Source organism: Polistes dominula, unplaced genomic scaffold, assembly GCF_049000335.1.
Source record: "Polistes dominula isolate Pdom_NZ unplaced genomic scaffold, Pdom_raw_medaka contig_22, whole genome shotgun sequence".
Taxonomy (NCBI): Eukaryota; Metazoa; Arthropoda; class Insecta; order Hymenoptera; family Vespidae; genus Polistes; species Polistes dominula.
This window is the reverse complement of record NW_028300966.1, coordinates 5,349,609-5,361,313: the sequence shown is the minus strand read 5'-3', so window position 1 is coordinate 5,361,313 and position 11,705 is coordinate 5,349,609. Positions and strand designations below refer to the sequence as shown.

At 35.7% G+C, this 11,705-nt stretch overlaps 1 long non-coding RNA gene across 1 annotated transcript; it reads right to left on the bottom strand.

Moving 5' to 3' along the window:
* Window positions 1-4,651: 4,651 nt before the first annotated feature.
* Window positions 4,652-9,751, bottom strand: LOC107071715 (uncharacterized). The gene is made up of 3 exons (XR_001476487.2): window positions 9,337-9,751; window positions 9,085-9,250; window positions 4,652-9,015 (listed from the first exon to the last, which is right to left on the bottom strand). It is a non-coding gene; the product is annotated as an uncharacterized LOC107071715 (long non-coding RNA).
* Between the last annotated feature and the right edge of the window lie 1,954 nt (window positions 9,752-11,705).

Genomic DNA, 11,705 nt, shown 5'->3' with positions numbered 1-11,705 from the left:
ATGCTTTCTTTTAAAAACATGAGATCGCAACGCGGTGTAACTCGATCGCGTTTAATATTATGTATGAATATGCGCAGAAACGAGTCAAAAGAGATCATTTTCATTAAAGTGAACAAAATTCTCCGTAAACGTTTATTTACCCGTTATTTATTATTTTTTTTTTTATTTAATAAATTCGAATGAATAGCTAATGACAACGCATTATCGATAATAAAAGTTATCTAATAGTATACAATGATAATAAGTATTTAATGATTTTGATTAAAATTTTTGGCACAATTTCTATGAATGTTAAATTCGGATCATTTTTTACAGATAATAGCTTCTATACAATTATAATTTTTTAAACGCATTGTTTAACGACTTACGCAGTGCAAATAGACGTACAAAAAAAAATAAATTAATGAGCTCGTAAATAATGAGATTTTTTTTTTTATTTCTCAAATCGTCCGTTCCAATTTTTCTTCTACCCCCGCTCGAACGAACGAACGAACGAATGATCAATGACGATCGAGAAGGACGAAGAGGATCAATGGCCCTGTTTGATGATCATCGACTATGTGTTCGATTCCGTTCACCACGGTTCCGAGTCTCGGCTATTCGCATATATCTGTGAATTATGCCAACGGCGTGGCAGAGTATCTATACTTAGGAACGGTAGACGAATTTCATTCGCGAAAAGCAGCCAGTCGAAAGGAGGTCGGGGAGAACCGCTGATAGGATAATTTTCAATGTTCCTAACTACGTTAACTAAACTAACTGTCACACGGGAGAATAATTCGATGTGAAATTGATTATAAAAATGAAACAATCTAAACAAAAAAAAAACTAGAAATAATCTTTTATTTTTTTATTAAATTGTTATGAGTATTCCTGTTAATTTGTTAAGAGAATCGAATTGACCGATTTAATATATTTCTCATGAATAACGGATTTGTTAGTTGCATATCTGAATGTTCAAAGAATAACGCAGAGATAAATTTCTAGAAGCATTATTGATTAATCGTTTGGATGAAATCATGATTTTTTTTTATACGCTAGATCAATCAATTATCTTTTTTCAAATCGATAGTTTTGTTCGACGAATGATTGAAGGAAGGAATGCCATAAAAAATGTCTATTTTTCTATACTAATAACTTAATCGTCGATCAATGAGAAATCGGTGACCTTTAACGAAGGAAGAACCTACCCAACTAGGGAGAAACGAATATCGTTCGTCTTACACTCCGTTCAAAAGAGCGTTCCGTGAGGTTCATTGATTGTGCGAAAAATTTCGATTTTCGAATTTAACAAACGGAAAAAAGAAATTAACCCTCATTGAAGATATACGTATGTATGTCTATGCATGTATAATATTATAATAAAAGATCTTGTGCGTAGTTTCCCAGAAAATCGAAGACGCTTTCATATGAATAAAACGAACGGTACGTAATTATCGGTTCGATTTTCTTGATTTATGTTAGCATAACTAAAGAGAAATATATATATATTAACGAATATGTAATAACGTAATACAAAGTGATAAGTAATGTAACAAAATAATATACAAAAAGACTTACATATAATTACATGTACGATCTACACTTGTACATACATATGTAGATATTTCTATATTTACGTACACGTGATGAGAAACAAAAAGTCTAGTATATTGACAAGAAATTCAACGTTATGACTAATATGAAGTGCACGAGTTAAACTACAAATAAAGAAAACAAAACGAAAAAGAAGGAAGGAAAATATTGAGCTATCTATCGCGTTCGCGATACTGTTTATTTATTTATGGTGCGGTCTAAATTAGAAGCGCGTCGAGAAGGCCAAGCGACTTGCGTAATCGCTGCAGGGAGCAACATGCTGCTGTTTATCATTACTCGCGAAAGAGTTGAAAGAAGATATATAGATAGATAGATAGATAAATAGAAAGAGAGAGAGAGAGACACACACAGAGGGAGGGGAGAGGACCATCGCAAGGTCCTCTTCCGTTGCCTCGAGTCGTAACACTGTACGTGCAATTAAAGTGTATTGTATTTTTATTTTTACATTCGTCACACGAGCGGCCTCCTCTCTCGTCTATTGCATTATTCTTTGGTATTTTTTTTTTCACTCATCACGAGACAGCTAAATATTCAATATCGAATATAAACTCAAAACAGGTAAATTACAATATACGCATAGAATTTTAGACACATCCGTTATAGAAATGTAATAATATCTAAGGAATGATAAATGTTCAATATTTCGCTAAATATCGTCTTATCTTTCTCATTAGAGAGAATGTATTTATAATTTAAAACTATAAGTACAGTCAACCCTCCTATAACGCGGTACTCTCAGCACGCGGTTTCCATATAACGCGGAGCTGAAAATGCGACAGCCCTCTTATGTATATTATATATATATATATATAAGATTATATATATAGATATATATATTATATTACAATACTGTAAGTAATATTCTTCATTTGTTCTAATATAATAATAATAAAGTAATTATTAACCCTAGATTTGCATCATGTCAAACACGAAAGAAACAAGGAAAGGGTTAAAAAGAAAGTTTATATCTCTTGAAGATAAAATCGAAATTCTAAATCGGTTAAAATTCTGTTTTAATTCTAACAGTTTTTTAGTTTAGTTTTGGTATCATTTCTTTATATAAACTCTTCAATTCAATAAAAATAATTTATAATTTATCTTGTCCTTATTGGTCTCCATATAACGCGGTACGAATGATGTGATTTGTACTAATTCTGCGTTTCTTATAGCGCGGTTTCCATACAACGCGGTAGACGGTTTCCATAGAACGCGCTACGAATTAGCCTGGTTTGTACGGTTAAATCCGAGTTTCTTATAGAACGGTTTCCATATAACGCGGTACGCACTCACCGCGTTATAGGAGGGTTGACTGTATTTGTAAATTGTAGTATATTAAATACTTTATATATAATATTTTTACCCATTACTCGTATAATATAATTTATTTACTCATTGAAAATTTTTACCTTATCTTATACTTACATGCGTTGAGTTCGAAAATAGAAAGAAAAAGAAAAAAAAGAAAAAAAAGGAACAAGAGAAAGAAAGGGGATTTTGTTGTTCTCCGGAATCATGGAACCACCTTTGCATTTTTTTTTCTCCACCTTTCCCTCTTTTCTTCTCCCTTTCTCTCTTCTCTTCTCCCTTTCCCTTCTATTCTTTCTCCAGCAAATGTTCAATGTCTCTTAGCGTCGTTGTCTTCGTCGTAGCTCTCGTCGTTGTCGTCGTCATCGTCGTCCCACGAGAACGTGAGAGTGAATGAGGGAGAGAGAGAAAGAGAGAAAGAGCGTAAGAGAGAAAGAGAGAAGAAAAGAAAAAGAAGCGTTCGTCGATGATCGTACTTGCACCTTTCTCACAAGGCAACGCGAGTAGCCTAGCTATCTCTTCCTTCCACCGAGAATCCCTTTCACTCGAATTTCTTGGAGGGCAGGAGAACGAAGCAAGAGAGATAAGGAGAGAGAAAGAAAGAGAGAGAGAAAGAGAGATAGAGAGAAAGAGAGAGAGAGAAAGACACCGAGATCCAGTTTGACCGTATAGGTTAGATCCTCGGACTCTTCGCGTATATTTCGAGGTGGTTCGTTTTATTGCGAATCCGGTTTGCTCCCTGTGACGAGAGTGGAGAAAGAGCTGGTGTATAACGAGAGAAACGAGCAGAAAGAAAGAAAGAAGGGAAGACGGATACGGTGACGGAGAGGGAAAAGGGAGTGGGAAGGGATGTGAGGGAGAGGGAAAGAAAGAAAGAAAGAAAGAGATAAAAAGGGAAGAGGGAAGGAAAGACGTATTGAAAGAAAGGGCTAAGAGTGCGAGTGAGAGTTGTTAATGTGGGATTGGTTAAACGGAGAAAAAGAGACAGACATAGAGACGGGAAGTCGTGGAAGGTGGAGGAGGAGGAGGAGGAGGAGGAGGAGGAGGAATCTTTCTTCCGTCGTTTCGCCAACAACAAATACTTGTTCCCTCTTTTCCTTTCTCTCGATGGGCTCGTTGCCATTGCCGTTGCCATTGCCGTTGCTCCTTTTTGCCGAGGCAGTTGCAATTGCATTAGCTGTTACTACTTCCGAGGATAGAAATTGCCTTGGCTGTTGAAACTTTTTAACGAAAGTTACAACGTTGGAAGGTGGTGGCCACTTTCAAGGTTGCAAGCTTCTACTTCCATCCTCTAGTTCAACGCAATTAGCGTTCTTTCTAGTCATGGTCTTTTTATTCGTTCAACGTCTAGAGTATTATTTCACATTTCATCCTCCTTCCATTTTGTCGATCTAACGTAAGAAATTGCGCTTACTCGTTTGCGTTCTGCAAGAGAACGCGGAGAAAAATAATAACCTCTGTGAGAGAACTATCGTTTCGAGACATGACGTTTCCTTTTACCAATCGGTTTTTACGTAATTACACTGCTTTTGTCTTCCCATGTGACGACTGAGACTTCTTTGCGTTTATAATAGCGCTTATTAATGCATTGCGAATGCTACGCGTAGTACGTGTAAGTTACTTTTAATTATCCATTCGTTCGATAACATAATAAGAGAAAGAGAAAGAGGGAAAGAAAACAGAGCCATCCTGTATAAAGGAAATAAGTATTTATCTTATGAATTAACCGATTAATATTACCATTATTTATAATACTCCCAGCCGTTACGTTATGAACGTATACAAATACAATACATATATTTGACATAGTCATGCATATAATATTCTTACACTTGCGTTTTGTGAACAGTAAAGATAAATAATGAGATACATATATTAAAGTTTCGTAAATCACAATTTGTCGTTAAAACACAAAGAAAAGAAATATTTAATTATCGATTTGAAACAGAGATAGAAACGTATTACTACTTTTCTGAACGAATTCTTTCTCAACGCAATACAACGAAAATCTTTCCTTCTCTTATTTGCATTGGCTCATCTATTTATGCACTTATTTGCGTTCCTAGTAAAATGTCAGCATGCCAGGCTCGTTAACGAGCTCGCAAAGATGAGCTTCGGTTGCTTCAGCTTCGGCTAACAACGCAAAGCTTCTTCGTAAGAAAGTTTCCTAGACAATAATAGTAACAATTTTTGCGATTGATCTCATAAGTGTTACTACATTCATCTATACCCCATCTCTATCTACATATGTACGTATATATTTTATAAATCCTTTCCCCCCCTTTTTTTCTTCTCCCGACAAGTTACAAATTATTTTCGAACGCTTTAGATCGCTGAGAAAATCGTTAAAACGATAGCGTTATTAGTTATTATCCTGTACGACGTTTATATCAATGATTCTACCGAGAATCGTAGGAGTCTGTTCGAACGTACTCTCGTTAATGGAAGAAAATGCGATTGCAGCTATCATCGCGCAAGAGAACGAAGTAATAGCTCACGGGCTGATGTCATTCGGTAACCTTCTACTTTGCACGTACGATGTGCCACGAAGAAACGTACGAGCCCGATACTCAAGAAAAAAGAAAGAAAATTCAAGTAAAAGATATAAAATCGTTCTCTCTCTCTCCCTCTCTCTCTCTCTCTTTCTTTTCCTTTATTTTATTATAACAAACTATAGATTAATTCGATAAATTACAAATATAAATATGTGTTTAATATATTTGTTTGATACCAAATATTAAATTGTTCGTTTTTATATTTATTAGTTATTTGTTTTTATATTTGCTAGAAAAATATATGAAAGAACTCTCTCGATTAACATATTATCCTCGTCATTGTCGTCGTCGATGTCGTTGCAATCGTTCGCCTCGACCCAAACTTAAGAAGACCGATCATTAAGGAATCCGATTAAACTTGTTAACTAAGAATGACCAATTAACTCTTCGTGATATTTTAATTGGACTTATACAGAAAGAGCAAAGGTACATACATATATGAGGAGATAGGGGGACCAATAGTTAGTGCAGAATACAGATATTCCTTCCAATTGTAGAAATTTCCCTTTATTAATATCTCTCAACTTTATAAAAGTATTCTTTACCAATAGTAAAAATAAATAATACTAGCAAACGCGTACATACGGAGAGAGCACGATGAATCTTCAAAATGCATCATCCATCGTCTTTCCTTCGGCTGTTATAATGTCCTCATATAAACATCGCGAATTCGTAATAGAATCTTATAGAAAGAGAAACCAGGTAAACTAAATATGGTATTTCTCCTATTCTCTAATTTAAAACATCTTATTGTACATGCGTTCATTAAAAATATATATATCCATGCTTTTTTATTTTAAATTATAGTTTTTTGCTCTTCATTTTATTGAATTAGTTTGAACATACAAATTTGCAACGAACAATTTTTTTTTAATAACTCGTGATTTAATTTTTTTTTTAAACTTACGTAGATACACACACACATTGAGTTAAATTTATCTTTCGACCATAAATTATTGTTTGATACTTAACCCTTTCGCTACTACGAGCGACTATAGTCGCTTTCCATGTGATGCCGCTCAGGTACTACGGGTGACTATAGTCGCTCCCGCTAAAGATGTCGCGTAATTGTATATATGATAAGCGCCTGCAGTTGCTATGCACAGAGTATCTCACTCTAAACATGCCGCATGAGTCTTTCGTTTTGCATCATTTGTTTTTTACGGGCTTCAATAATAAACCAAATGCCTCGATCATAAGTCTTACGACACCGGCTCAAACGTTGCGTGCACCGTGCACTGTTTCGGTGTAGCGCGCCGTACTGCGGGAGTACCTCGGCGGAGATCCGTCCCGTAGCGAAAGGGTTAATCTTGTATCATAAAACGCATGCATTACATTGGATTTTCTTTTTCGGTCAAGAAATGATCAAAATACGTAGCTTTTAGCTTGGTAGAAGCTCGAAAATTGAAAGATAAAATGATCGGATTTGCGGAGTAACTCGTTTTATCTTAACAAGAGATTCTTTCGACCGAGGAACCCGTACGTACATAAACACATAGATATGCGTCGAGCTAGCTATTTCTCTTCATCTCTCTTTCTCTCTCTCTCTCTCTCTCTCTCTCTTTCTCTTTTGCCTCACGCTTTCACAGAATTATATAATCATTAATTTCAAATCCTTCCTCCAGAAACGCGACATATTCTGAAAAGCGTTGGGTTGCTCGAGAAAGATTGTACAACTCTGACACGCGTTTTTGGAAACCTTGGTATATCTGATATCTATTTTTAACTACGCATTTATAAAATTCTAATGGAAAGTGATAAGGTAGTATATTATTTTTTTTCTATTCTTTTTTTTTTCTTTTCCTAACTCTAACACAGAGAGAAAGAACGTTGAAAGATAAAATATAGTATGTAATACACAATCGGGGACCTCGACTTTCCAAGAATGAAAGGCGCACGTGCGTTTCTCTTCGAAATGGTGCTGGTGTTGGTGTTGGTGCTTGCGATGGTGGTAGCAGGGACCAGAGCCGTGGAAGAGGGAAGGAAAAAAGGAAGGCGATTGTACGTGGCGCTCGTAGCAAATGGAACGTCTTTCGGTACGAGACAATAGGGAGCCAACATGGCCGGTGGGAAATGCGAGAATGAAAACTACAAGGAAAATCTCTGACGAATAATCTTGTGAGCGCGAATGCACTTACACGCTCGCTTACGTAATTTATCATTGATAGATGACGTTCTCGAGGTATGAGAGACGCGAAGAGAGAGACGCGAAGAGAGAGACGAGAGAGAGAAAGAAGAGAGAAATGACTAAAAGGATGTAAGCCATAAATGGAATTAATTCTAAATAGAGAGAAATAGGCACACGATTCTTATTTAATCGGAAAGGAAATAAAAAAAGCAAAGAAGGACTTAGATCGGTGGAGTTTTGTTTTTTGTTAAATCTATTAGGGTAAGATTCGACTATCCGAAAGTAGGTCAAATTAGTTTCACTCGTTTCGTAATAAAAATATATGTTGGATCTAATAAAAATTGATAATTTTTATCACGAAAACGTATGATATTGGAATAAGTAAGGCCTTAGAAGATCTTTGAAGATTTTCGTAAGATTTATTTTTCAATAGAGCAGTATTTTCGATGAAAAAGACTTTTGGAAAAATATTAAAATAAAATATTAAAATAAGACTCGTATTAAAAAACGAGTGTCGGTTAATCGATTATATTGGTTAAGCATTTAATTCGATACGACAGTCTTTATGGCTTTTAATTTCTGTTTTCCTAGAAAAACCTTCTAAATGGCGCCAGGGCGATCGTACGTCAGATAATCCACGACGCGATCCACGTGTACTCCCGATCGAAAACCTCGATCACGAACAGATAAAACTAGTGTTTGCTCGTCAACTCAAAATATCATTCGGTTTTTCGTGCACGTGGAGAAACATTCCATCGGATGAATTTTTACGATATCAATCGTTTGATATTACTGAATATATCTATCTAGTTACGCACATACGCATGTACGTAAATATCATAGGTACATACAAAACAATCAATGGTTTCTTCTTTATTCAAACGACAATTTAATTTGGTAACTCGTGGAGTACCATCTCTCATTCGAATTTTATTTAAACGCAATCTTTTACTGTTGTTCATTCGAAAAATGATTTATCGGATAATCGATATTGACAAAAAACTAACACATATCACATATATCAAGAGACGAGTTACGAAAATACTTTTACATTTATATACATACGTTTTTATACACGTTCTACTGATGTTTTAAAAATCACCTTGACTGCCTATCATCATCGCGAAACGCATCTTATTGCCGACTAACCCAGCATCATAGCTCGTTTACACATTGTTTATCTTCTCTTTTTTACATCCTAATCATCCAAATCTTTCAAAAGATGTTCGATGATCACGTACGGACAAGGCGACATTGCAGTAGCATTATTACTCTACCGATCATTATGTAAGGTTATAACATTATGTGAACGTTTTACATTCGATGCCTTGCACGATCGCGGTGCTCTCTCAAGGCCTCCACATTGTTATTTGTACGTCGCGTTAACGCGTCGACGCTCCTTGACTTCTCCAGGGACGTAGTACAAGAAGTCTACGGAGAAACTCACATCAGTCGAGAACGTCTTTCTCTTTATCACTTAAGCAACGTAACTATCTATACCTTTTCTCTCTATCGACCTCTTTCTATCTACCTATTTTTCTGAAATATTTCAACGTCGTTGTATATCATGGAGTATCGAATATTAATACAATTTCTTTCGATCATTCAATGAAGTAAGCAGTCAACATCGTCCCGAATTACGTTTTGTCGAAAATTATTACATATTCTGAGAATTTATATGAAAGATTTAAAGATGTCGAATATTTGTATAAAATAATATATACTAACGTTCGAAGTAAAGAGCATAAGTACCTGATAACTTATAAATCTGAATGATACCTGTCACAGAGTGCCGTTAAAAAAAACAAGTTGTAAAAACAAACGATAAATAGTCTTTTCGTCCGCTAGCCAAACGTTTATCCGCGAACAGCTAGAAATTATGCGCGTTCTCGCTCGGACGTCCACGGAAATAGCTTTATGCGACGTTACAAACTCAAATGGATTAACCTTGGGAGAAAATCACGCGATCCAGCCGAGTCCTAAGCTCCTTCCTTCCTTCATCTCTTTCTTCTTATTCTTCTTCTTCTTTTTCTTCTTCTCTTGCCTCTTACCTATACTCCTACTCCTACTCCTCCGTCGTACATAAATATGTATTCATACCTAAAGGCTAAACTTTTCCAACGCACGTTTAAACTGCATCTCATTTCACGGAAGACAACAATTTTCACGTAGTCAAAATCTTACCTTCTGAGTTTACGCTTATCACCTAAAAACGTATTCATGGATTAATCTTTAAATTATAAATAACTTTTTTAAGATTTCCAAGATGTATCGGAAGCGAGGAAAGCAAAGATGCATTCTATTTCTTGTTCTTTTTTTGCAACACGTTCAACACGCCTATTTAGAAATTTTCTTTAGAAAATTTGTCATATAATTCATACAGAACAAAGAAATGTGTGTTGCATTTATTCACAAATAGTAATTATCATACTTTGTTCATTTAAAAACGACGTTATTTAAAAACCGTAGAGAATCGTTTTTTGTGTATCATTGTATACGCATGAAAAGAACTACTCGGTTCCAACTCGAAGTAGGAGGAATCGTACAAGCGTTAGCATGTAATTCTTTGTCGCTTATCTCGGCACGAGTTAGTCGACACATCGTGCATATGCTTTTATTCTAAAACGTCCCCGCGCTCTATCGTCTTGCATTTCTATATGAGGATATCTCTTTCTATCTACAATTCTTCTTGCATTTTTTCTTTCATATATAATGCTACGACGTTTTCACACTTTTGATTCGATAAACATACACGATGAGAATTAGACGTTGGCGTAGCGTCGAGGAGAAAGAGATGAATGGCTAATAAATGACAAAAGTGGAACAATAGAGGAAAGTACAACGCAATGATAAGCTAAAGAGGAAGAAAGAGAGAGAAAGTGCAATAAACAAAATATCTCGAATATCCATTGAACGATGTTGGGTAAAATGAAAGGAAAATTTAAAACAAATAATACCTACATACGTATATAATATGATCATAAGGATAATATAAATAAACCAAAAAGAGAGAGATTATTCTCTTGAGTCCAAACAATACGTAATTAAATTAACAATAGAAACAGGAAAAGAAGAAAAAGGAAGAGGAGAAGCGAGAGAGGAAGAGAGAGAGAGAGAGAAAGAGAAAGAGATAGCAAGAGAGAGAAAAATAGTGAGGGAGAAAGGAAAGGCTTCGCTTTTAAAATTCCTCTCATTCACGCTGTCGGAGCCTTTAGAAAGCCTCGCCCGTTGGGTACGCGAACGGGAAGAAGGGCTTTATCGTGCGGAGAACCGAGAAAGAAGAAGGTTTTACCGGCGCTTTGTCGACGAGAGCAATATGGGGAGAGAGAGAAAGAAATAAAGATATAGGTAGAAAATGAGAGAGAATACGAGAAAGGAAGTTATCGGGAGAGAGAGAGAGGAGGATGACGTACGCGCACGCTCTGATAAGACCTTATCGTGTGAAAGCACCGTGGCCTACTTACACACGCTCTACGCACTTATATGATTTTCTCTCTCTTTCTCTCTCCCTCTTTCTCTCTCTTTCTCTCTCTTTCTCTCTTTCTAACGCTTCAAACGAACGCACTTGGTCTCGCGCGTGCATGTCTACGAGAAGGTGCTCGTGTCCTCTTTGCGGAGACGACGAGTAGATATAACTCTTAGAAAAGTCTTGAGCAATAGATTTTATTTTTTTTTTACTAATTGTTTGTACCATCTTTCATATTTTTTCTTTCTTCCTTTTTTAAATTTTATTTTCGGCGAGATCATAACCTGTTCTCGTTTAATAATAGAAAATAATTGTAAAAAGACATATAATTCGGGGTAATAAGTAAAATTGGATTTATTATAACAATCGTAGACGAGTGTTGTAATACTCAAACGTTAGGAACAAATTTGTACATTTTAAGTTAGATTCAAAGAAAAATGTAAGAAGAGAAAAAGTTTTTAAGAGAGAGGGCTGAGAGAGTAGGTCGTAGAAGCGTTCGACGAATTATTACGAAATTGGGTCGGTCAGAAATCGAAACGACTATTTGTATTTCTTTTTGCAAACGAAAAGAAAATAATAGTTTCGAATTTTATCGAAAAGTTGAAGAGGTAATTGGAATGGGTGAGAGGCATGGTCCAAGGGTGGAAGCTTTCTC